This window comes from Carlito syrichta, unplaced genomic scaffold (assembly GCF_000164805.1).
Source record: "Carlito syrichta isolate Samal-C Ts95f unplaced genomic scaffold, Tarsius_syrichta-2.0.1 Scaffold309894, whole genome shotgun sequence".
NCBI lineage: Eukaryota > Metazoa > Chordata > Mammalia > Primates > Tarsiidae > Carlito > Carlito syrichta.
The window spans coordinates 172,513-178,421 of NW_007253990.1; the positions used below are offsets into that span (position 1 = coordinate 172,513).

General features: G+C 43.4%; 1 pseudogene; it reads left to right on the plus strand.

The window, feature by feature from the left end:
- The first annotated feature begins 303 nt into the window (after window positions 1-303).
- On the plus strand, window positions 304-1,252 carry LOC103270675 (annotated as a pseudogene).
- The last annotated feature ends 4,657 nt before the right edge of the window (window positions 1,253-5,909 follow it).

Sequence of the window (5,909 nt, forward strand, 5' to 3'; positions counted from 1 at the left end):
ATTAATTGAGTAGGGTCAAAATGAAAGGGTCTAAAAGTACTCCTAGGTTAGAAAATAAGACAGAGAAGATAGGGGGATATTATTTTCTATTATGAATCAGAAAACAAGAATCATGAAGAGGAAGTTCAATTCAGAAAAAAAAATCAAAATGAAACTGGGAAGTAGAAGTGATAAAGTCCTAAGGGTAATCTCCAATTTGATTTAACTACAGATACTAGGAACCATCACAAAATTGCTAAACAGTATTATCATTTCTCATTCTAGGACATTTCATTGCAACAGAATTCTAGTTTCATAATAATCATGTCATCTTTTCTTAACATCACTTCCTCGTCTCTGATCTTTTTCCTGACGGGAGTTCCAGGACTAGAAGTTGCACATACCTGGATCTCCATCCCCTTCTGCTGTCTATATAACTGCTCTCTCTGGGAATAGTGTAATCCTATTTGTCATCATCACTGAGTCAAGTCTCCATGAACCTATGTACTATTTCCTCTCTATGCTCTCAACCACGGACCTGGGTTTGTGTATTTCAACACATGTCACTATGCTGGGCCTATTCTGGTTCAATGCAAGACAGATAAATTTCCACGCCTGTGTTGCCCAAACATTCTTCATTCAACTCTTTACTGTCATGGAGTCCTCAGTGCTCCTGGCGATGGCTTTTGACCGCTTCATTGCCATTTGTAACCCACTGAGATACACTACCATCTTGACTGATTCCAGAGTTGTCAAAGTGTGGTTTGTCATTCTTATCAGGGCCACAGTGATCCTACTGCCACTGGCCCTGCTTCTTAAACATCTGTCCTTCTGCCGAAGTCATGTGCTCCATCATTCCTACTGTTTCCATCCTGATGTTATTTAGCTCTCATGTTCTGACAATAAGATCAACAGTGTTTTAGGACTAACTGCCCTCATCATTACTGCAGGACTGGACTCCATCTTAATTCTTCTCTCCTATATCCTGATTATTAAGACTGTCCTAAGCATTGCTTCCCCAGAGGAGCGGCATAAGGCCTTTAGCACTTGTGTCTCCCACATAGGTGCTGTTGCCATATTCCACATCCCTCTCATGAGCCTGTACTTTGTCCACAGATTTGGGAAAAGGGCACCTCCTTATGTACACACTCTTATGGCCAGTCTGTACTTGCTTATTCCACCAGTGTTGAATCCCATTATTTATAGTGTGAAAACCAAGCAGATCCGTAGAGCCATTAAAAAAGTTTTCTTTCCCAAGGGATCTAACATCTGACTCATACCTCTGAAATAAAATCTACTCCTTAGTTATCACTTCCAAGACATAGTGTTTAATCAATTATAGTCCCTTATATCAGTGGCCTAAAATTTAAAAAAAGTAGAAGGTTGAGTGGGAGATACAGTCTGGTAGAAAGGTATTATTTATTTTTAATAGAATTATTGTTAATATACCTTTAGAAATTAGCAATGAAATGTCTTAATATTATGAAAATGTTAGAAGTTTTGGAAGCAAAAATAACAATGCCTAAAATGAATACTTTGCTCATGAGACCAAACATTCAAAATTAGACTTAAAATGGTAAATCATATGTTCTGTCCTGTTGGTTTTCTTAATACAATAGTCAAGTACATAATAGTCAAGGTTTTTAACTTTAAATTAGACCATGTTATCTATTATCCTTGCACACAATTTAATTACTATTGGTTCATTCTTTCATTTACTGATTCTCAACTATTGCACAACATAATAGGGTTGCAGAGACAAACAAGCTATTGTGATAATTAGTGAAATACATAGATAAGAAAACAACCAATCCAAACCTTATTATTATGCTGTGTATTAGAATATATAGAAATAGGCAAAGTAAGTAATAAGAATATATAAAAGGAATATTTAATCTAACTTGGAAACAATCACAATGTGTTGTTTGAGCTATAAGGTCAAGAATTAGAGAGATCCACTTTTAGAAAGTTAGCATAAGGAGTTCTGAGGACACAGTTCAGGGAAACAACTATAAATAATGAGATATATACATATATAATTAAATGTGTGTATGTAACCCTACAAGCATGCACATACATATAGTGATATAAACATAAACATTTAAATTATCTGGAAGTTGCCATAGGGCATACAGTAAATGAAAAATATGTTTTTTCAAGAAAATATGTTAAATCATTGTAAGAACAGTGATAGTCTATAGCACTTGAACTAAAGCTAGCTTAGAATCTCCCTTCCCCCACAGCTTAGCATGGTGATAGCTTCACTTCAAGTGGGTATTGCCAAGAACACAGAGCTTCCTCCCCCTCCTCCCACACTCTCTTAGTTCTCCATCTAAACTACCAGCATTTCTCATCTTTACCTCAGCTCCATATTTCAGATAAGTGCAGCCAAGATGAGTACAGCCAAGAGGTCAGTGGCTTCCTTCATCCAACTAGCCACCACTCATAACTCTACCCTAGACATGGTAGGACATGAGGTCCTATCATCCTTTCCCCAGCTCAGTCCTAAGGTGGTAAGAGATGCTAGCCAAGAAGATTATAAGCTATCCTGCCTACTGCCCTGCTTATATGGAAGGAGTTTAACTCCAAGAGCAAAGAGTCAAAATGGAATTAAGTTAGAAATTAATAACAGAAATTTGGAAATTCACAAATATATGAAAATTAAATAGTATACTCCTAAATAATCAATGGATCATAAAATAAATCACAAAAGAAATTAGAAAATAGTTTGAGATGAATGAGAAGGACATATTAAAACTTGTGGGATAAAGCTAAAGATGCTTTAAAGAGGAAAATTTATAGCTGTAAATGCCTATATTGAAGAGAAGAAATTCCTCAAATCAATAGCCTAAATTTTTACTTTAAGAAACTTGAAGTAAAAAAAAGACAAAACAAACTAAACCTAAATCAAGCAGAAAAAGAAAATAATTGTTAGAGTAGAAATTAATAAAATAGAGAATAGAAAAACAATAAAATCAGCAAAACAGAAGTTAATTATTTAATACAACATAATTAGTAATTTTGAAACTTCAAAAAAAAATCTAGGCCTAGGTGTCACTGGCAAATTTCACTAAACACTTAAATAAAACAAAAATTAGTTATCAATTCTTTATTAACTCTTCTAAAAACAGAAAAGGCATAAACACATCACAACTCATTCCATGAAGACACAGCTGCAGTTATCCAAATAGCATAGTATGGGCATTGGATAGACATATCCATCAATGGACTACGATTGAGAGATTCACATTTCCTGTCAACAGATTCTCAGCAAGAGTGTTAAGACAGTTAAATCTGGAAAGAACAGTGTTTTCAACAATTCGTGCTGCCACCTAAATGTCAAATAATTAAAATGGATATGAAAAATATGATGAAGCCATTCAATGGACTAGGTGAAAGATAGCTGGGGAATCAAGTACAAGGGGGTGGGAACAGAGACTATCTTGCTACTCTTAACACTGCCCAGCCACATGGGGTGGGAGGGAAGGGGGATGTGATGAGCCCCATTTCCATGACAACCATTTGCTTATCCCCTACTTTGGTGGAAAGAAGGGAGAAGGCTCCAATATCTCCCTGGAGGTTTCCCCCTCAAAAGACTTCAAGTAGTGGTTAACAGGGTCAGGCCTTGTCATGGAGGGAGCACAACTATGGTGGAAAGCCTAGGTAGAGAGGCAGCCCACAACCATGTCTTGGCCTTGTGGCCTCTGTGACTAACGGTAGGATAAGCCAGGTGGGGATGTGCTGGTCCCCTTGGTTGGTGGTCCCAACAAGCCTACTGGAACCAGGCCGTCAGCAGGGGGTCCCATCCCCTTCCTCCTCCTCACCTGAGGCTTCAGCCTCAGACTCCTCTACTGAACCCTCAGGCTCCAGAGGACTTGGGAGCTGTTGATGACCCCTCTTTGCCAGCCCAGGGCCCCCACCAATCGGGTCCCCTTCTCAGTCTCTAGTGGGGCACTAGAGACCCTGGACACAGTCGGGTCAAGCGCAATTTGGGGACTGAGACCACAGGAGGTATCAGTTCCAACCCGCCTGGTCCGCTATCTGCGAAATCCAGGTCATCCTGAATTACAGCCACCGCCATGGCCCCTTCACCCTTTCATCCTCACATTCCCTCTGCTTCAAGTCGAAGGCGACCAAGGCAGGTGAGGGGGCGGTTTCCATTCTCATCAGAGGAACTATCCTCACTTTCCCCCTGGCCCTGGGGTTGCCACTGCCTCCCCAATCCACAGCTTTCAAGGACAGACATGTTGCCACCATCCAAGGCAGGAAGCTGGCTGGGCTGAGGTGATGATGAATTCTTGGGAGATCGGCCCCTCTTCCGCTTGGTTGGGGATGTTGAAATGGTGACAGTGGTGACAGTGTTGGCGACAGTAGCGGTGGAACAGGTTAGCGGTGGTGAGAGTGGTGGCAGGTGTGGTGGGAGTGGGAGCAGGAGTGGGAGCGAAAGAGGCTGTGTCTGGCTCTCTAAGTTGCCGTCTCCTGGAGAGAAAATGGTCCCAGGGATGGGGATGGGCAAATCTCGTACCTTAGGGGGCTGTCCTCACCTTCTTTTCTCCACAGGTAACAGGACAATGGGCTCGGGTCTGTGAACTGGCTGGGGGCCAACGGTCTGGGGCCCAGGACAGGTTCTGCCACAATTAGGGTCTCAGCCCCAGGGACTGGGTCAGTCCCATTGGTTTTTCCCTTAGAGGCAGATGGGGATGCCTCATCCACACCTCTCCCAGCATCTGCTGGAGACCTGTTCTTCTTGGGGGGCCTCCCCCTCGAATGTTTCACAGTAGGCAGGGTGATAGCATGCACTGCCTCTACTCCATTCTCTGGACTGCCCCCACCTGTCACCCCCAGCTCAACGCAATGTTGAGCCATGAAGGGCTGCTGAGTTGGAGTGGGCAGTGAGGATGAAGGAACAGCTTCACAGGGTCCACCAGTGAGAGGTGAGGATCCTGGCCCTGACATGCTATAGGCAGATGGGCTTCCCGGAATGGCACTAGTCTCAGAATCCCAGGTACTAGGGTGCTGGCAGTTCCCTGCTGTTGTCGCTGTCACCTCACCAGTTCCTTTTCCTCTACCACAGTAACTAGCCATGCTGGCAGCTTGCAAAGCACTTTGGGGCCTGGAGGTTGCCCTGGCCGACCAACCCCCTGGCCCCCAATTTCTAAATCAGCATTGGTGTGATGCTGAGGGGGTCGGGCAGGTGAAGGACCCTGGTGAGGAGGTGGCTGAAGATGAGGTTGATGGAGCTGCAACCTCAGTCTTAACAAGTTCCTGTGACTTTTCTGGGCTGGAGGTTAGGGTCTGGGCCTCCACTGGCTCTTCTGAGTTCCTGTCAGCCTCCAGTGGCTCCTGAGGTTGCTCATCAGATGTTGCTGAGGGTGGGAGCTCCAGGCCATTGCTCTCACTCAGACACGTGGACAAGTCCTCACCGTCAGGCAGCACTGTGAGGATAGTTCCCTCAGCAGAATCTGGTACCTCCTGCTCTTGACCATTGAGGACTGCCAACCTCCATGGTTGGGCTAGGTGCAGAAGGAGTGAGACGAAGGTTCTTCTCTGACACGGACCTCAACAGTAACAGGCAACAGATCCTTAGGGGGCACAAGATTAAGCGAGGAGGTCTCTGAACTGCCCATGTCAGCCAACTCCAGGGACTCCGTAGATGCCAGCGCCTGTGCACACAGTTCTGCTTCAGGCCCAAAGTTCAAAAAGAAGTTGGTGACTGGAGGAGAGATGGTCACAGAAAGAGGAGCAAGCAAGAGAGGAGCAGAAGGAGTTAAAAAAGAGGTTTGGGCTGGCAGTGGGGTATAAGCTGGTGGAGGAGCACAGCTATAAAAATAAGTGAAATATTATATATACCTTGAATACAGTATACTTAATTTTCAAAGCCAGTCACAAAAGACTAATATTGTATAATTTGATTTATGTATTTATGTGAA